The sequence below is a fragment of the Manis javanica genome, chromosome 5 (assembly GCF_040802235.1).
Source record: "Manis javanica isolate MJ-LG chromosome 5, MJ_LKY, whole genome shotgun sequence".
Lineage (NCBI taxonomy): Eukaryota > Metazoa > Chordata > Mammalia > Pholidota > Manidae > Manis > Manis javanica.
This window is the reverse complement of record NC_133160.1, coordinates 129,996,371-130,018,108: the sequence shown is the minus strand read 5'-3', so window position 1 is coordinate 130,018,108 and position 21,738 is coordinate 129,996,371. Positions and strand designations below refer to the sequence as shown.

At 38.8% G+C, this 21,738-nt stretch overlaps 1 protein-coding gene across 3 annotated transcripts in view; it reads left to right on the top strand.

Annotated features, from left to right (window-relative positions):
• CRACD (capping protein inhibiting regulator of actin dynamics) overlaps nucleotides 1–21,738 on the top strand; it is a 306,858-nt gene that overhangs the window by 22,839 nt on the left and 262,281 nt on the right. Inside the window, exons 4-5 of one of the 3 annotated variants that reach the window (XM_073237566.1) lie at nucleotides 2,873–3,001; nucleotides 18,011–18,091. The exons of the other annotated variants lie outside the window; for them this stretch is intronic. The gene's annotated coding sequence lies outside the window, so the exon portion shown is untranslated. The remainder of the gene's footprint in view (nucleotides 1–2,872; nucleotides 3,002–18,010; nucleotides 18,092–21,738) is intronic. 3 annotated transcript variants of the gene reach the window in all.

Here is a 21,738-nt window from a genome sequence, read left to right as displayed (position 1 = left end):
CTACTCCCCCCAAACTGCACTTAGGACAGTGAGAAAAACCAGTATATATTGAGTGGCTCTTTAAATCTGGCAAAGGTGACTTTGTAGTGTTATGTGATGCGTTGTAAGCAAAAAACTCACTGTACAGATTTCCAGGAAATCACCTTTACGGTGTGACAGGTGGAGAAACAGCATGAGATGGCATAATCCTTCAGTATGTGATCCCTAGTCTTTAATTCTAGTAAGTAAAACCAAAACAAAACAACAAATTCTCTATAGGGCATTAAGTTTAGAGATAGTGATATTTCCTGACCTATCTCTATGGAGGTGTCAAGATGGAAGATAGAAACCTACCCTCTATAATTTCATTTTTAATTGATAAGAGGAGTGCATACAATAGCCAACTTTTTGGGCATGCAATCAACTGCAGATGTAGTTGGATGTAGAATTAGCATTGACAAATAGGTTGATACCAAAGCAAGAGTTACTAATCCCATCTTCTTTCCATTCCCAGAGTGCCATCTTGGTTCTTTAGAATGGATAAATTTCATGACTCCTGTATTGCACCAATAGATTCAACCAAAAAAAAGAATTTTTTCTGCCATTTTTGTCTTCTTTTAAGTGAACAAGAGTTTTTCTCAGATGCAGTCAGATCTTCATTTTTAACTAGTGGAATAATAATGCCATAGAACTGTTTTGCTGGAATACTTTTATAGTTACTGAATTTTTTTTGTGTATAAATGTGTGTGTGTATACATGTGACTTGGTTTTTATTCAGTCCTTTTTGTAAATAGTTTCTTAAAACGTGGTATTTGTATGTGATTACTTAGAGAGCAGTATCTTTAGAAAGGTAATAAGGAAACAAGTATTTTCTCAGAGGATATTTCAGAGTTTTACTGCACTGAGTAATGTTTCAGTATGAAGGAAGGAGCCATTTCTGTACATAGCCTCAGGTTATAGTCTTGCAGCATTGGCCTCCTTCCTTCAGCTACAATGAATGTGTTAACATCTGTCCTAGAGCTAAGAATAGTTTTATACAAGTTCCTTAACCACCACCATCCTTGAAACAAGAGAAGAAATAAATAAGGACTCTCCCTTTCTTAGTATATTGATACTTCCAGATCCTGGCCTTAGCAGATATTATTTCATCCAACACCTCTAAATATCTCCACACTATTTAAAAGGCAGAAACCATGTATATAAACAACCAGGATTCAGGATTAAACTGTGAACTTGTAGGACTCGTCTACACCTGTCAGCTTACTGTGTACTTGCTCCAAACCCTACAGACAAGAGCTGCCCTCTCTGACCACAGCCTTCTTCCTGTTCAACTCCACCATTTACTTATACTGATTGTCTTTCTTTTTTGTCTTCATTATGACTTTCCCTCCTTTTTTCCTTCTTCCCATTTTCCCAGTGCATCAGTCTCCTTGTTTTATCTGCCCTCATGCTCAGCCTACACTTCATGAACAAGTACTTCTAATACTCATCAGCACCCGCCTTTCTAGCACCCTTGAACACCCGCTTTTCTAGCACCCTTGAACAGCTGGCTATGGCACGACTGGAGCACTTCCCTTGCCTCCAGCTCTCTTCCCTGGTTCTGTTACACATTTATGTTGTCTGTCCTTGACTGGGCTAAAAGGATTAAAAAGTTCCCCATAAAATGCTAATTAAAATTAAAAGGACATGTTATTTTGTTGCTCTTGATTTCTTACTAAGTTTTTAAAGAAGTTATTTCAAACCTTTTCCATACTTTTCACCTGTGCCTTCATTCTTGAATTACTTAGCCTCTTGCTTTCCTCAGGAAACTATGAACTTGCTTCTCCCTTCTCTCCTCCTCAAGTATTTCAGTTCCCATAACTGCCTCAGTACTCTTACAGGTATTCTACAGACCACAGTTCTTATTTTTTTTTTTTTTTGAGAGGGCATCTCTCATATTTATTGATCAAATAGTTGTTAACAACAATAAAATTCTGTATAGGGGACTCAATGCACAATCATTAATCAACCCCAAGCCTAATTCTCAACAATCTCCAATCTTCTGAAACATAACAAACAAGTTCTTACATGGTGAACAAGTTCTTACATTGTGAATAAGTTCTTACATGGTGAACAGTACAAGGGCAGTCATCACAGAAACTTTTGGTTTTGATCACGCATTATGAACTATAATCAATCAAGTCAAATATGAATATTTGTTTGATTTTTATACTTGATTTATATGTGAATCCCACATTTCTCCCTTATTATTATTATTATTATTATTATTATTATTATTATTATTATTAATGAAATGCTGAAGTGGTAGGTAGATGCAAAATAAAGGTAGAAAACATAGTTTAGGGCTGTAAGAGGGCAAATGTAGATGATCAGGTGTGTGCCTATAGACTACCACAGTTCTTTTAACAGACATTTTTTGAATGCTTGCTCCGTTGATATTTCAGAGGTGTTGATAATAACTTACCTCTGAGTAGATGAGTACACTTTACAAGGTACTTGCATGTATATTATCTCATTTAATACTCATCCAAGCTCCTCTTCTGTAGTGTTTTGGAAGGAAATCTTCCCTTTTCCAAAGCTGAACTTTCTGTTTGTTCTCTTAACCTTATTACCTTCCACCTCCACAGAAACTTTCTCCTTTCTCTCATTGGTTCTTTCCCTTCTTAATATAAATGTCCTTGGGCCTGGTCTATTACTGAAAAACACACAAAAGCTCCCAGGACATAGTCCCTTTTTGCGACGCCATCCTATCTTTTGTCTTCTACTCGCTCCCGGTTTTTTTTGTAAGTATAGCCTCAAGTCTCTACCTTAACTTTAAAAATTTCTATTAATTACTCAGATCGTATGTTTTGGCTTCCTATTTGCATTTTGAACCAAAACTGCTTTTTTACAGGTCCACCAAAAATTTCAACCATAGCAAAAAGATGCAGTGCCCTTTTTGCAGTCTGTGTCTGGACCTTAACACTGGTCACAGACGTCTGAAGTGATTCTTCACCCCGGAGGACAACTGAAGTCGTCAGAGGTTTGGCAGTGTGGCCCGGGGCCACCAGCTGTGGTTGTCGGGCAGTGGGTGGAGGAGACAAGCCAAGCGCAGGGGGCTGTCAGGCGCTCTCAGTCCTCGAGGAAGATAATGAGGCGACTCTGGAACCTCTTGGTGTGAGCCTTTGTGATCACACAGGTGGCGCGGGTCCATATTTTCTATGACTCTTCACTTTCCCTCGGTAGTTACTTGTTTGTGGGATGAGGCCACTGGCAGAAGTACCTCTGCTTGTTCTTCATATCCCTACATGTAAGCCTCAACTCCTCTGTGATACCTTAAACTTCCAGCAAAATAAAGTGCAGGCCAGTCCATCATCAGGCTGAGTGTGTGCCGTCCTGGGCAGCTTGCGAGGCTCGTGCAGGGCCCTGAGGCCCTCCGGGTGCCATACAGTGTGGGGCAGGTTGTGGCTCTCCACAGCCACCCGAAGGCCCCCGCTGCGGTTGGTTGGTTTTGAATACCCTGTGAAGACACAAAATATCAGACGACTGAATTCTTACCTCCATATTTTAATTTTCTTAGCATCGTTAAATACATATCAAAACCCCAAGGTTCTGCATGAGGAGTTTTCCATCTCATTTGGGATCAGTAGCATATCTAAACTTTTAATTGCAGTCATCGATCCCAACAACGTGGCTAAGAGACAGGTGAGGAGTCATAGTGGTGACTCTCCCTGGTAAACAGGGCTGTTTTGATATGGCCCTACGTACCTACATGGAAAAAAACACACATATACATGTATTATGGGGAAGGCCTGTTATAGTTCTGTGTACATTTAAGAAATTAAATAAATAGCTTTTTGAATTAGTGCATGAAAAAGTGAATGAATACATGGGGACTAGAAGTACATGGGTGTAATAGGTGACTGGAAAATAGTATTAAAGGAAGAAAGAAGATAAAAACAATTGGGTTAAGACAAAAAAGAGTAAAAATTAGAATCTGACACATTCAAAAGAAATATATTGAGGAATTAGAATTAGCTGAGGTGGTTCAGATGGAAGTTGCAAAATAGAACAGGGATTGCTTGTTCTTTCACACAATATTATGTGAGATGCTTGCTTTTTCAGGAACAAATGGAAGTCTTCATCCAGGAATGTCTATTTCTTTTGGATTTTAGGAGTAGAAAATGGGAATTCAGAAAGGGAAAAAATACATAAAAAAAAATCAGATAAATGATTCTCTTCCAGAGAAAAGCCAGATTAGGGAGAGGAGACTTTACTAGAGATAAGAAAGGTGAGAGAGGATGAATATCATGAATTAGGAGCTAATTCCCCACCCTCACTTAGTTTTGCAGTGGGCTACTGGTGTAACTTGATTTTCTGAAGGATCTGGCCTGTCCTAAATTATACCTTCTAATATCTCAAATTTCCATACTTTGCTTTACTTTTTTAGATGCCTGTCTCTAAACAGTTCCTCTTAAAAGTATAATTATTTGTCTGATAGGGATAAACTGTTACCAGCATGGATTAATGTACTGTGTTACCGTAAATTGCTTAACATAAAAGCAATTCCTGGTACTACAACTCATTTTATGAAAAGCTCAAATCTCTCCATTTTGTTTTTCAGATCATATAGTTGTACTGGAATCTGTCATTCATTAAAAAATATTTATTGAGTGAATACTATGTGCTGGAGATTGTTTTCGATCCTGGAGAAACAGTGAACAAAACAAACTAAACTCATTGCCTTTGTAGAACTCAACATTCTAGTGTGTGGGGGGGAAGGGCAAGCAATAAATAAGGAATAAATAAAATATATAGTAGGTCATGCTTTAGGTCTGGAGGGAAAAAAAACAGGGTAAGAGATGGGACATATGAGGGTGGGGAGATGGTGGTGGCGGCAGTTTTAGATAGGGTGGTCTGGGACCTCCTCTCTGAAGAGCTGATATTTGAAGGAGGCGAGGGAACAAGAAGCATCTCAGATGGAGGGAGTAGCAGGAGTAGTGAGCCTGAGGCGGAGCCTGCCTTCCATGTCTGAGGGACAGTGAGGAGTCTCTGCAGCTCTAGCTTAGGGGAGGGAGAGAGCAGAAGGAGAAAAGGCCTTAAGGAAAGCAGAGCAGACTCTGTAGGACCTTGTGGGCCATGGGAAGGACTTTGGCTTTTACTCCAAATGAGACAGAAGACATTGGAGGGGTTTAAGCATCAGGGAGACATGACTTTAGGGGAATAAGTACAACATCAGGGAGTCAATTTAGGTTATTCAGAGCTTGAACTGGAGTGGCAATGATGGAGAAATGTCAGATTCTGGATATATTTTGGAGGGAGAGGACACGGAGATGAACCAAGGAAAAGGCCGTATGAAGACGGAGGCATGGGGTAGAGTTACGCTGCCATCAGCCAAGGAATGCTAGGAGCCACCAAAAGCTGAAAGAGGCAAAGGAGGATCCTCCCCTAGAGCCTCTGGTGGAAGTATGGCCCTGCTGGTGCCCAGATTTCAGACTTCTGGCCTCCAGAACTGTGAGAGAATACATTTCTGTTGTTTTTAAACCACTAAGTTTGTGGAAATTTGTAGTGGCAGCCCTAGGAACCCAATATAGATGCCTATTAGACAGCATTGAGATGTTGAAATGACGAGTTTGGATTTCAGGGAAAAGATCTGGACTGGAGATATAAAATTGCAAGACTTAGTACAGAGGTTATGTTTAAAGCAGTGAGAGTGGTTGAGATCCCCAGGGATAAAATGTGTCAAGAAGAGAAGAGGTCCAAGCACTGAAGCCCGGAGTGCTTCTGTGTTCAGAGGTTGTGTAGGTGAGGGGTCAAGACCACCTGGTGAACTCATTCAGGCATAAGTCTAGGGGGAAGCCCTGGATTTTTTTTCCCTGAGGATCAAGGGGAAAGATGATATATTGAGTGTAGAGAACTCCCACTTTTTAACAAATTAAATTAAAATATACAATCTTATGTTGGTTTCAAATATACAACACAGTGGTTCAAGTTACCCATATTATTAAATCCTCACCCCCTCTAGTGTGGTTACTATCCCTTAATGTAGTAAGATGTTACAGAATCATTGACTATGTTCTCCATGCTGCACTACTGTCTCTGTGACCAACTTATATTGTGATTGCAAAGTGTTGTGCCCCTTTATCCCCAACCTCTTCCCCGTGGTAACCACTAGTCCGTTCTCATTGTCTATGAGTCTACTGCTATTTTGTTCCTTCTGTTTTGCTTTGTTTTTATACTCCATAAATAAGTGAAATCATACGGTATTTGAGACCTCTTACTTTTAAGGCCCTCAGGTTTTGTTCTGTACCAACCTTAGATATCTTCCATCAGGGAAGGAAGGAAGGATAGGGAGACCTCTTTATCCTCTTCAAGAATGAGCTTGAGTGGAGGGCTCCCAGAATACTACTGGAGCAGCAAAGAAGCTGTGTTTTTAGCCCCTCTCTTCTGTTCCAATAGAGAGAATGAACCAGATCAAAGGAGGAATTAGAATCAATTAGAGAGAGGCTCTTTGAACTAGTTATAGCATGTTGACACTGGAAGGGGCTTAATTCATGTGATAACATCTGTACAGGCTCAACATATAGTTCTGCATACAGTGGGTGAACAACTTATATAATTATTTAATAGCTTTATCTAATCTTAAACTTTCAAGTTACAAAAGGAAATTGAGACTCAGATGTTCCGGAACTAACAATGATTCCCTTAATCTACACAAAAAAGAAAGAGAAATTAACAGAAAGTCCTTAGGTTGGCACTCAAGGCCCTCTCTCTGCTTTCTGGTTCCAACCCCATGTCCAATGCAACTCCTCACCCACGCCTAGTGTCTCCAGTCACCTCCCTCCCTCTCTGGTGTGTGCTGTTGGTCCCTCTTGATCCCAGGCTTTCCCCATGTGTGTTTTGCCTGCATTCCCTTCCACTTCTTCTCCTTCCACAGGACCCAGCCAGGGCCTGTCCATTCTCCAGGCTTTAACAAACACCTGTGAATTTTCCTGATCTGTCTTGCTACAGTACTCGTACTCTCTGCCTACTTGAAATTCTCTTGCATGACTCCCAGGACGCTATCTGGGTGCTGCAGCTTCTAAACTAGTGGTGGTGTTGGTGGTGGCGGGGGGAGTAAAATGCTCCTAGTTTTCATACTTCTCCTACAGGTTTCCTGCTTGTGTTGCAGAGCTTGCTGGGTAAATACTGAGGGAAATGGCTTAGGGGCTGTGCAGAGAGAAAGTGTGTTTGTACCTGTGGGTTCCTGGGGAGAAGAAGAGAGGAATTTTTTTGCTTGGCAGCTGCCCTAATGAAGCCCTGCTGACAGAAGTTGCATGTTGTGTCTGGCATGGCCTGTGGCCTGTGTAACATTTTGCTATCATTTATTACCTGTTGTAAAAAGACCTGTAAGGCTTTAAAATTGGATCCCTCTTATATTATTGTCTGAATTAAAGTAGTTAGTGTAATGGCCTTATTTATATGGACAATTTCTAAGAATCAAATAGCTTACTTCAGTATTAAGACTTACTCTCCTAAGGTTTTTGTACTAGGATAAACTTTAGGATAACACAGAAAAAGAGAAAATTGATTCCTTGCAAGAAGGATACTGATGACAGTGATGTGTGCCCATGTGTAATCAGTGATGTGTAATCAGTATCTTTTCAGGTAGATACTTCCTTGCTTCAAGGACAGAGAAATACCAGAACTTCCTTGGTGAGAGCAATAGAGGATCGGTCCTCTTGTATTTACCTTTGCTCTTCTTCTAAAATAGTACTTAACCTCCTCAGTAGGTGATCTAAGTTGCTTCCCTCGACCTTATAATACATGGTGATGGTAACAATTACTGTGAGGACATGCTATATTGATTTATTTCTTTAATTTTTACAAAAGTTTCAGAATTGGAGCATCTGGGTCCAGATAAAATATGAAGTCTGGCTACAGTTCAGAGTGTAAGAAACAAATTATGCTTCTGTTTATACTTTCATAAATTATTTTTATTTAAGTCTTTCTGTCTTGTGTGCCATAAGGCACTCATTAAAATTGTGATGAATAGATATATTATTTTTACATTATATTTTATGGTATACCACAGTTGTATCCCCTCATAGTTTTTAACTTGAAAGTAATTCATTTGAAGTTGTTGACTTTAATGAAAGACAGTTTATGGAAATGGAGATTTGCTTTAAAAATGAGTCTTACTTCATATCTGGTAATGGGCAAGAGGAGAAAAAATATATCTATGTTCTATGATATAATTTCTACTTTACCTTTAAAAAAAATAACAGCTTTTAAAGATATAAATCCTATGCCATAAAATTCAGCCTTTTAAAGTGCACAACGAAATGGTTTCTAGTGTGTTCACAGAGTTGTACAGCCATCACCACTATCTAATACCTAATTCCAGAATACCTTCATTACGCCCATAAGAAACCTTTGGCCGTCACTCCTAGTTACTCTTTTCCTGCCAGCCCTGGGCAACCACCAGTTTACTTTGTCTCTGTGGATTTTTCTCTTTGGGACATTTCATATAAATGGAATCATATAGTATGTGGCCTTTTGTGACTATGGCTTATTTCACTTAGCATAATGTTTTTAAGGTACATCCATGTTGTAGCATGTATCAATGCCCCATTCCTTTTTATTGCTGAGTAATAGTCCATCTGGATATACCACATTGTGTTTATCCATTCACCAGTTGATGGACATTTGGGTGGTTTCTACTTTTTAGCTATTATGAGTAATACTTCAGTGAACATTTCTATACAAGTTTTTGTGTGGACCTGTGTTTTCAGTCTCTTGGGTATGTATATTCCTGAGGATGCAATTACTGGATCATATGATAACTATGTGTGACATTTTGAAGAGCTATCTTTTTCTCAAAGAAGCTGCACTATTTTTCATTCCCACTCCCTGAAGTTTCTTCATATACTTCCCAGCATATGAAGGCTCTGATTTCTCCTCATCCTGTCAACATTTACTATTATGGGTCTTTTTGATGATAACCTTCCCAGTGGCTGTGAAATGATATCTCAGGGTGGTTGAATTTGTGTTTGCCTGATGGCAAATGATGGCTGAGCATCTTTTGGTGTGCTATGGGCCATTTGTATATCTTCTTTGGAAATGTCTGTTGAGATCCTTTGCCAATTTTATATTGGGTTTGTAAAAAGTTGTTTTGTAGACAAACAACAACAAATGTTGGCGAGGTTGCGGAGAAAGGGGAACCCTCCTATACTGCTGGTGGGAATGTAAATTAGTTCAACCATTGTGGAAAGCAGTATGGAGGTTCCTCAAAAAGCTCAAAATAGGAAAACCATTTGACCCAGGAATTCCACTTCTAGGAATTTACCCTGAGAATGCAGCACTCCAGTTTGAAAAAGACAGATGCACCCCTATATTTATTGCTGCACTATTTACAGTAGCCAAGATATGGAAGCAACCTAAATGTCCATCAGTAGATGAATGGATAAAGAAGATGTGGTACATATACACAAAGGAATATTACTCAGCTATAAGAAAAAAAACAGATCCTACCATTTGCAACAACATAGATGGAGCTAGAGGATATTATGCTCAGTGAAATAAGCCAGGCGGAGAAAGACAAGTACCAAATGATTTCACTCATATGTGGAGTATAAGAACAAAGGAAAACTGAAGGAACAAAACAGCAGCAGAAGCACAGAACCCAAGAATGGACTAACAGTTACCAAAGGGAAAGGGACTGGGGAGGACGGGTGGGAAGGGAGGGATAAGGGCGGGAAAAAAGAAAGGGGGCATTACGATTAACATGTATAGTGTGGGGGGGGCATGGGGAGGGCTGTGCAACACAGAGCAGACAAGTAGTGATTTTACAGCATCTTACTATGTTGATGGACAGTGACTGTGAAGGGGTATGTGGGGGGGACTTGGTGAAGGGGGGAACCTAGTAAACATAATGTCCTTCATGTAATTGTAGATTAATGATACCAAAATAAAATTAATAAAAAATAAGTTGTTTTTTAAGAGTTCTTTGTATCTTCTAGATACACGTCCCTTGACAGATACATGATTTGCAAATATTTTTGTTGATTCTGTAGGTTATTTTCTCACTTTCTTCATGTGTCCTTTGAAGCACAAAAGTCTTAAATAGTAACATAGTCCAGTTTATCTTTTTTTCTTCTGTTATTTGTACTTTTGGTGCCATATTTAAGAATCCATTGCCTAAACCATGGTCACAAAGATTTATTCCTGTGTTTTCTTCTCAGAGCTTTGTAGTGTTAGCTGTTAAATTTAGGTTTTTTGATCCACTTTAGCTAATTTTTGTATGTGACCTTAGGTAGGGCTCCACTAAAGTCCTTTGCATGTGAATGTGCAGCTGTTACCAAGAAGGCTATTCTCCCCTCACTGAGTTATCTTGACACCCTTCTTGGAAATCAGTTGATCATAAATGTGAGGGTTTATTTCTGGACTGTCACTTCTATTCCATTGTTCTATATGTTTATCCTTATGCCAGTGCCACACCTTCTCGAATAATATGACTTTGCTCCTCTCCTTTTAAGACTCACACTACAAAAAGGGGAACTTAAGTTGTATGCAGTACAGTTTTTGTTTACTGGGTTCTATAATGAAGCCAACGGAAAGGCACAAATATGCACAAAGGCAGTTAACCTTGAAAATGCTTAGGAAGGTGAACATTGGAGATTAAGCGCTACTTTGCATTGGTTCAACACAGCTGGCTTTTTACCTAGTTTTCTTTTGTTGAATACCAGTTGAAGGAGTAGGCTTCCATTTAGAGGCTTTGCTACTTGAAAAATACTTACCTTTAAACCTTAGAATTTCAGGGCACATAGAAATTGGGTCCAAAGCAGATTGACATTTCCTTTCCCAAGCCCTCACTGGGCATATGCTCATTGAATGACTGGCTGGCACAGTTGCTTACATTCCTCATTTCACTCATTCTGTCTCCTCTCTCTTCTTTCCTCACTTTCTCCCTTTGTCTTCTGCCTCTTTCTACTTCCTTCTCCCTCTTCTTTCCCCTTTCTTCCCCTTTCTCTGTTCTTCTCTTCTTTCAGCCCCCTTGAGCAAGCAATTTTCTATTTTTTAACAGTTTTCTAGTGTTTAATTCTGTTCTGTCAACATTTATTCCATTTATTGCACCAGCATCAGATTAGCAAGGTCTTGAAGAAGACCACTGCCTAGTGAGAGATGGAAGAACTAATAGGTAATAAAAAACATAGTTTGCCAAGGAACAAAACAGCAGCAGGCTAAGACTCCAAGAAGAGACTAGCGGTTACCAAAGGCAGGGAGAGGTGGGGAGGGTGGGTGGAGAGGGAGGGAGAAGGGGATTAAGAGGCATTGTGATTAACACAACACGCATAATATAGGCGGTCATGGGGAAGGCAGTATAGCACAGAGAAGGCAAGCAGTGACTTTATAGCATCTTATTCCACTGATGGACAGTGACTGCAATGGGGTATGGGGGGGATTCAATTAATATTGGTGAATGTAGTAACCACAGTGTTGCTCATGTGAAACATTCATAAGATTGTTCGTCAGTGATGCCTTAATAAAAAAAGCTGAAAAAAATAGTTTGCTTATTTTCCTGATAAAAGAATGTAACCTAATCATTGTAAAAGTGTATGAAACTCAGAAAAGTATTAACAGAAGTAGAAAGCATCCCATTAGCCACACTGGGTTCATGTGAAATTTTACTTCAGAATTATTCAATCTCACGCCCATTGGCTAGAAGTTGATCTGGTTCTGTTTTTAATGTGGAGTACGTGTTCTCAGCAGGGGTGGTATTGCCTCCAAGGGAACAATAATTGGTTCTTGGTGGAGCTAGTATGTTAGGTAGAACAATGGTTTGTGGCCCTCCAAAGGGCCATTTATGAACACATATTTAAATTTCATGCGGAAGGGGTGCTTTGGAAAAACTGTCTAGAAGAGCTCCTTTGGGGTTGGTGCTTTGCCCTAAAATTCATGTGCCAAAATCCCAACCCCTAGTACCTCAGAATGTGACTATGTGTAGATAGAGGTAATTAAGGCAAACTGAAGTCATTAGGTTGGGCCCTAATCCAATATAACTGGTGTCTCTGGGAAGAAGAGATAAGGACAGGCAGAAGGGAAGGCCACATGAAGGTCCAGAGAACACAGCCGTCTGCAAATCAGGGAGGGAGGCGCCAGAAGAAATCAGCCCTGCCAGGGTATAAACTGAGTAGGAGAGCATCTGCCTGCATGGAGCATACAGCTTGTTAAAGACTAGTTATGAAGACAGATAAATTCTGCTCCAGCAGGGTAGTGATACCAGAGATTGAGGACGGAGTGTTGTGAGGTCAGGCTTTGCCTGCTGCTCTTCCCTGAGGTATTTTGGAGTCAGTGGGAGACAGGTGTCTCCTAGCCTGCCTGAGCAGAGAGGGTTTGCCTTAGATGTAGTTAGTGGAGTGCACTCATCATGGAAGGAGACAAAAGGGTGGCTGGGAGGGATCTGGAGAGAGTGGATTGTAAAAGGGAAGCATCTACAGGTGGAATTTTCAGAGGCCCTGCAGGTTCAGAGAAAGCAAGAAACACAGGCTGCACAGGAAACAAAGTCTGCAGACAACTTGGCTGGTGGTGGAGGGTTTCTTTAATGTGGAGTCCTGTGTGCCTTCTAGGTCTGGGGAAGCCTGTTAAAGGCGCCGTGCTGGCCTGACACCAGGCTCTTGGAGGTTTTCCCCAAACAACTTTAGAGTGAGGCTGAGTAGACTTTTCAGTTCACTGTGTGTTACCACCACCTCTAAAGGTATATAGTGAAGATGTCTCCTTTCTAATTTTGTTTGTGGAAGGAAGACTTAAAAAAGATTTAAATTACTTCATATTTGAATCACACCATATTTTTTCCCCTTCAGAATCTGTTTTTCTCTGTCCCTCCTGCCTAATAATTATTTCATCAGGTCAAACCAAACTTAGACATTTTCTAATGTCTCCCTAATAATTTTTTCTTTGGATTTTCTTTTTCTTCTTTAAAAATGTAAAAACCTCAACTTTAACTGTACAGTAGCAATTTGTCTTTTTCCCAACAACAGAAGGCAAGTGTAGGTTTACCATTTGAATGGTTTACTAATGTGAATGATCAGAACATGAATGCTGGAAGATGACATGAGGGGGGATGTACAAGGCAGGGTGATTGCAACTGAGAAGCACCATTTTCTAGTGGCTTATAATTTGTATTACTAGATAAGTATTTAATATTTCAAAGTGCCTTTTAGAACTATGTTAAAAGAAGTATTAAAAAACTAGAAGGAATTATCTTGGTAGCATTTGCTGGAAATACTCAACTGGCTATTTTTTTCAGAGACGGTATAAATTTAAAATTTGATGTCCACAAATCATCTTAACATTATTTATAGGCAACCACGTACACTGGATCAGGTATTAAATTGCACCAGATTTTCACTCAACCTTAAAGGGCCATTATGGCATAAGTCCAAAGATAAATGTCACTGCTGCCTAAGAAGCCCTACATAATTTACAATTTTTTTACAGTGCTACTGCAACACATGCACATGTGTTACAATATGATGATTAAATAATTCTTGTTTTACTTATCCAATAATCTCTGGTTATTAACTATTCCCACTTTTATGGAGCCTCCTTTGAACCTGAGTATTGCACATACTGTGGTAAATAGTGGTAACTTGCCATCTCATTAGTAAGGTCAGTTTTCTAGAAGGTATAGTTACAGAATAAAGACCCCTCTCTCATCAACAGTTTCAGTTGCAAAGTCAAGGTGGTAAGATTTAAAATATTTATTACTGTTCAAGGCACCCACCCTTTAGGAATTAGCAACCAGGACACCAGAAGTTTATTAAAGAAGACAACTAATAGGTTAAGAGTAGAGATGCCCTAAAAAGAAAATTCCTAAAATGTATTATTTCTCAAATTCGATTAGATTTTCTTATTTTTTGTCTTATCCTAATTGTCTTATTTCCTTAGATCAAATTAAACACCTGCATGACCTCTTTTGTTAAAATTCTTTTGCATCAACAACACTTTGTACTTAGCACTACTTTGCCTTGGACCTACCTGTATGTTTTATGGAGAGTGTATCACGTATAGTTATATTTTTAATCATCTGGGCACCTGTGCATGGTGACAGCCAGAAATGCAAAGATCTCATTGAGATAGAATGCTCAGGTAAAAGGGCTAATAAGTTTTCTGATAAAAGCATTTTTTTTGTTTCCTGCCTTTATTCATTCAACTATAGGAGGTACATATTTGTCACTTGTGGCTGATAATGATGATATCATGAAAATTAAATAATATATTAATTTAAAGCATCAGAAGAGATGTAGCAAGATAGAGTCAATTTAGTGCTATGAAGCTGTAAAAGAAACATATAGGCTAGAATGGTGAGGGAAGGCTTTGGGAAGACTGGGATTTTTGCTCATCCATTCATTTATCAAATGTTTATTGAGAACTTAGTTCCTGGAACCTCTCTAGGTACTTGGCATACAGTAGTAGACAACATTGACTAGCTCTCTGCTCTTGAAGTGCTTACAAGACAATAAAGAAAAGAAACCTGTTTAACAAACTATATCCAATAGTGGCTCTGCACAACATTAATATAGGTGCTGCGATGGAGTGTCTGGAGAAGACATTTTGATTGTTAGTCAGTGTAGGCTGCTTTGAAGGGGTGACCTTTAAGTTGAGACCTGAATGACAAGAATCACCACTTGGTGGTCTGGACACTTGAGGCAGCCAAGGCAGTGGCTGCCCAGGTCCCAAGGCAGGAAGGAGCATGACTGTACGAACAAAAAAGATAAGATCACAGAGGTTGGTAGGGACCAGATCATGTAGGGCTTGTGGAGTTTTTTGATAAGGAGTTTGGATTAAAAGCTAATTGCAGTGGTAAGACCTGGGAGGGCTTTAAGCAAAGGGAGGCCATGAGCTAGTTAATGTTTTACAATTTATTCTGGAGACTGTGTGAAGAATGTATTTAAGGAAGGCAAGAACAGAAGCAAGGATACTATTTAGGGGGCAACCATAGAAGTCTAAGTAAGAGATTATAGTGTCTTCTAAGGGAAGGGGAATACGGGAATGGTTTGAAGTGGATAGACTTGGGATGTATTTTAGGAGGAGAGCCTATAGGACCTGTTAATCGATTTGAAATAGGATGTGAGGGAAATAGAAACCAAAGGTGACTTATAGATTCCTGGCTTGAACAACTGGGTAAATGGTCGTGAACTCTGAAGAAAGAATAGAATTTGGAGAAAAGGAGCCAGGAATTTCGGTTATGGAGATAAGAATAGACATGGTTTATAGAGTAAGTTTTTAAGATTTCGTAAAAACAAAAAGTTGTTACTTAATACTTTCAAGAACAGAGGGCATCAGATTCTATTCAATAAATAAAAAGAACATTATAAATGTATAGTTTTTCTACATGATGGGCTGTCAAGAGAAGAAGTAAGATCAGGCAGATTGAGGAAACAAAGAAAGAGTAGAAAATAAAAACAAGAGGGAGATGGAGAGATATGGAGAGAAAAACTACAGGCAAAAAGAAACAGACATTCAAAATTAGAGACACAAATAATATGCGTTCCCACAGACTCTGCCTCCAGGGCTTGCGTTCCGCAGGAGGTGGTGATAAAGAGGTCAGAACATTGTCCTTTATTGTAGTTAACTCTGGAAGTGATACCAAGATACTGACCAAAAGCAAATGAGACCAAATCTTGTTTGGAAGTAGGAAAATTGCCTTTACTACATTCCTTTTTATTAGTGAGTATCTTGCATTCTGAGACGTTTTCAGGATGAAAATCATTCTTACATTTTGTTATTAGCTAAGCGGCAGGTTGAATAATGATCTGAAAAGTCTATCAGTAGCAGTGTAGTTATACACTTTTGTAAAGAAAAGAGACTTCCAGAAAGGGTTCTTTCTCCTTAATGGAAAAAGTGAAAAATTAACTATCAATTAGTTTAAGTTGTGCTGTGGGAGTAAGCACATAAACAAATACACATTCTCTGTTTCCTATACATTCTGTACCATACTATACCCTAAACCCACTTAAATCTCTTGACACAATAAATAGGCTCCCTTTCTAATAGAAAAACACTTCAAGATTTTTTTCAGTCTAATTATTGTAAATAGGATCTACATTCATCCTACCTGTTGTTAATTTTCTTAAAAGTTGGTTATTGGTTAAAAATGTGTTTACTAGAAATCCACCAGAACCTAACAAGTGAATCGATTTAACAGGGTGACAGGAGTAACAAGATTTTAGGTAAATGTATCATTAAAAGACAAAGAAACATGCTAGGGGTACATAAGAGAGGAGGTACATTATCAGGACCCCTGCCTGCCATTTTTCACCTCAATGGCCTGTAAAACTCTTATCACAGAGAATAAAAATAATAGGGTTTAAAAACTTTGGAACTTTATTAGGCTGGAAAATCAAGAACTACATTTGGCTGAGTATTTTTCTTTTTATCCTTCCCTTCTTCCCCCTTACCCTCCCTCCTTCTCTTTTTCCTTTTGCTTTCTTATATTTCCTTAAGAAGACACAGAAAGAAGACTCAATTAAGAAAATACACAAAAAACTCTTGAGCATAAGCATGAGCAATTTTTTTCTTGGACTCATCTCCTCAGGCAAGGGAAACAAAATAAAAAATGAACAAGTGGGACTATATCAAACTAAGAAGCTTCTGTACTGCAAAAGACATGATCAGAAAAAAAAGGCAGCCTCTAGTAAGGGAGAATATATTCATAAATTATTTATCCAATAAGGTGTTAATATCTAAAATATATAAAGAACTCATATGACTCAACACCAAAAAAACAAATAACCTGATTTAAAAATGGGCAGAGGACTTGAGCAGACATTTCTCCAAAGAAGAAACAAAGATGGCCAACCAGCATATGAAAGTGTGCTCCACATCCCTGATCATGAGGGAAATGCAAATCAAACCACAAAGATATAATCATCTCACACTAGTTAGAATGGCCATTGTCCAAAAGACAAGAAATAACAAGTGTTGTTGCGGATGTGGATAAATAGGAACCCTCCTACACTGTTGGTGGGAATGTCAGTTGGTACAACTGCTGTGGAAAGCAGTATGGAGCTTCCTCAAAAAACTAAAAACAGAAATACCATTTGATGCAATAATTCCAATTCTGGAATTTACCTGAAGAAAACAAAATCCCTGATTCAAAAAATAAATGCACCGCTATGTTTATCACAGCACTATTTATAATAGCTAAGATACGGAAACAACCTAAGTGTCCATCAATAGATGAATGAATAAAGATGTGGCACGTATACCCAATGGACTATTATTCAGCCATAAGAAAGAAAGAAATCCTGCTATTTGCAACCACATGGATAGATCTAGAGGGTATTATGCTAAGTGAAATAAACCAGGTAGAGAAAGACAAATACCATTTCACTTATTTGTGGAATATAAATACAAAGCAAAACAAATGACTAAAACAGCATTAGACTCATAAACACTGAGAAATGACTGGTGGTTACCATGGGAGAGGGATTTGAATGGGTAGGTGGAGAGGGTGAGGGGGATAACAGGGCATAAAACTCAATCATAATATAAGTTGGTCATCGGGATGGTAAGCATGGAGAATATAATCAGTGATTCTGTAACATTTTTCTGTGTTTACAGATAGGAACTGCACTAGTTGGGGTGAGGATTTAATAATATGGGTAGCTGTTGAATCACTGTGTTGTGTACTTTAAACCAATGTAAGATTGTATATTATTGTATATCAATAATATTTCAATTTAGAAGAAAAAAATACACCTGGGTTTTGTTATTTATGATTGCATCGTAGCATTTCTGTGAAAAAACTGAGCTAGATTTCTACAATTTATTCTAATTCAACATTTTAAAATAATGGTTAATATGAAACTTGCATTTATCATCTTTTCCTGACTTCTTGCCTTTTAGGATATGTATGATGATATTCGTAGTATTTGTTACTGTCAGGGTCAGTTCTGGCTGAACTCAGGACAGAGCTAGGCCATGGGCGCTGAGAAATGTCTGATGAGATGACTGGGGATGTGCTGTGATTTATAAAGATGGATAAATTTTCACTATCCTTTCTTAGGGAATGATACTAATATCTGCCACAAGAGGACATCTTTATGAATGATCATCAGGATAGAGAGTTACAATGGAAAATAGTCTGGTTAGTATGAGAGTTTTATACAGGAAATATTATCATTTGAATTTCCCTTCGAAGATTCAGGGGTTGTGATTAATACATACAACTTGATCAAAGGTTAGGTGAATGAATTACGTATGAAAGTGTTTCAGGTATTAAAAGAGAGACATTCTGACCTGGACCACTGTATAAACCACATGAAAATACCTTTTGGGGCATGGTAGAATGTGCTGGTGGCATTTTGGTGTCCTAGAGGACAAGACACAGAAAAGAGTGACATGGATTACAGCGCCCCCCAGGCTCCCCCACTTTCCCTCTACTACTTCTTCCATCAGTGCACCCAAGTCCTGGGCTCCCTCCTGTTCTCCTCTGCCCCTCTTTGATCTCTGTGGCAGTCAGCACCTGTCCAGCCACATCACTTTCCCAGCACTGCCTGGTGAGTTTCTTCTTATGTTTGCTCTACAGTTGCTGTTGGCTGGTGGGGTTGGTGAATTGGCCTGGCCCCTATTTGTGCCATGTGGCCTAATTACTGACTTTGGGGCTTTGATTCAGGACCACTTTGAACACTTTCCTTCTCCTTAAGCAGCCACACTTGAAAATGAAGCCTATGCCATGCTCTACTCTTTCACTCTTTATTTACTTCTGTATCACAGTAATTTGGCAATAGCCCCCTCTACTCCCTCAAAAATTCTCTCTCTGCTTCTTTTTTCTTTCAAAAGGACCACTAGTGATTTTGGCATTGATACATGAAATGGACAGTTTTTCAGTCCTTTCCTAACTGAACGTCTTTGTTGCAGAGTCGCTTGGCCATTGACATATTGAAATGTGTTACTGCCGAGCTTCTTGGCTCCTCATGCTTCTTGCATCTCCTCTTGGCTCATCTTCCGTTCACCCCTTTAATGTTGCAGTTTCCCAGAGTTCTTTCCAAAACCACCTTCTCCTGCAGGCTCTCTTGATCTGGTCTCATTCATTCTTAAAGTGTTAACTGTCACCTCAATGTTTGTGCATCTCCATCCAACCTTTTCTCCTAACTTCACACTCCTTTATCTAGGTGCCTGCTGAAGATACCCCAGAGACACCACAGAATTCACTATATGCAAAACTGACCTTCATACTGTCTCCCCAAATCTGAAGCTCCTTTCTTATTCCCCTTCTCAGTTACCCAAGTCACCTGAGCCAGAAGCATCTTCCTAGACCAACATGTTTCTCTTTTGTCTACTCCCTAATCACTTAGCAAGTTCTGCTGATTTTATCTCTTAGCCTCTTCTCCTTTGTATCCTTCCTTCTCTGCTGCCATGTCAGTAATTTAGGCCCTTATTACCCCTCTCCTTGGTCTTTTTCTCCAGTTTTGTCTTTCTTAGATTTGTGCATCTCTCTATAGCCATGTCTAAAATTCAAACCTGTTGCCATGTCACACTCCTTAAAATTCTTCAGTTGACAACCCATCACTACCAGAATAAAACCCAAACTCCTTAGCATGCCTTCCTTACTCTTAAGGGTCTGGCATCTCTACTTCTTCAGACCCATTTCTTGATAGTCTTTGTCCACTTGACCATCTAGTAATACCACATTCTTGGAGTTCTGGAGCAGTCCATGCTCTTTACAGTTTCCATGCCTTTTCCTCTGCTATCAGTTTGTCCTGGCTGACTCCATGTGTACTAAAGCACTCAGCTCAGATTTGCTCCCACACATTGTGCCATCCCTCTCTTTTACCACTTTTATTGAAAATATTTGTTGATAATCAATGTCTTCCTCATGAACTGTGCATTCCTCCAAGACAGGAGAATCTTGTTTGTTCTTTGTTGAATTCCAAAGCCTCCCTCTCATTAACCCTTATGACAGCCCTGTGCAGTTGATAATATTCTACCCATTTTGTGGATAAGGAAATCAAAGCTTGAAAGAAACTAAATAAATACTTTCCTCGATATGTAGCTTGTGTAGCAGGAGAGGTGGGATTTTGTCATTACACAGGCTAGTTATACATCTAGAATGAATCAATAATTTGCAGTAACTATAAATTTATGAAACATTCACTTTTACCAAAATTATCTTGTGGTTTTTGAGGCAGTAGAAAGGACAATGGATTTAATATCAAAGGCCTTCGTTGAAGTATTATTTTACGTATTTCTAGACAAACTGATTCATGCCAAGTTACTTACTCCCTCTGAGCCTGTCCTCATCTTTGAAGTGGGCATGATAATAATGATTGAACAAACCTTATACTGCATGTGGACGTGCTTTATGAGGGCTGAACAAATATGACTCATTACTCAGCTTCTCATTTGAGTTTATGTATGTGGATACACCTCAGAGAACAGATTATGGCATGTTGTTTTTGTTTATTCACATTATACCTCAACTTCACTTATAAATTAGAGATATTTTCCCTTAGTTTTAAAGAGTAAATGAATTAATATTTAGTACCACCAGTAAAGTGCAACATTTAGAGTGCCCTATAATAGTTGGGGAGTACAAATGTACATGCCTTGAAAAGTTTGTATCCAAACCTGAAGTAGGATTTCATATGCCAGTGAAATTGGGTCACTCTCTATGTGAAAGGAGCTTGTATTGCTCCAGTCTTACCCTTCCTTTTGTTAAGCTGTAAACACGATGCTTCTCTCTCCCTCACAGCCCTGTTGCTGCTTTTGTTACCTGAGGGTTCACTTTGCAGATTTTTTTTCTGAGCCCTATCACTTTTCTTGATAGAATGTCTACTGTTAAGTTGCCGCCTATGGACATTATTTCCTGAAGGAAACTTAGCTAGTGTGTGTACAAGAATCATTTGCACAAAGTTGTTTTGGTGAGGGCATTACAGAATTTTTTGGTCAGCAATACTGGATTCCCAGTTGAATCATTCCAGGTGCCTACCTGTGAAGGATGAAGTTTTATCTTGGGTTGATAGAGTTTTAATCTATTGTTAATTTGTATAAAAAGTTCTTAGGAGTTTTACATTTACTATATATCTTCACCTTAAAATTTCAGTTTAAAATAGTTTTATTTTTTATAGTTATAGAAGATTTCAAACATCTACAAAGATTTGACATGATACTATTATAAACTGTGTACCCATCATCTAGTTCAGAAGTTATCAAAAAATAATTTTTGTTTCATTCATGCTATTCCTCCACCCTCACTGGATTATTTTAAAGCAAATCACAGGCACCATATTTCACCTATAAAATCTTCAGTGTCAGTCTCTTCTGAAGTAAAAATACCAGTTGAATGTCCCAGTCTTATACACGTCATTTTATATTTAGTTTGTTCCAAGCGAAACCCAAATAATCTGCAACAGTGTCCCACTTCCTCCTTATTTACTCAACATTTATTTGTTTAAGAAATGGAGTTATTTGTCTTATATAATTCCCATATTCTGTAAAATAGTTTCATTTATTTAACAGAAATATACTGAAGAGTATCTATGTGTCAGAAACTACTGGTGAAGGGATAGAGACCAAGAGAGACATATATCCTGCCTTCCTTGGGTTTATGGCTTAATTTGAAAGGTAAACTTCAAACGGGTAGTTAGACTCACGTGATGAATGTAATTAAAAGGAAATGCTGGGTTTAGGGGAGCTGTAATGGACTGTAGTGGGGTCATCTGCCTGGGAGCTCTTTTCTAGGAATAACCCCTTATACCCAGTCATCCACATGGTTATTGTTAAAGCTGACCC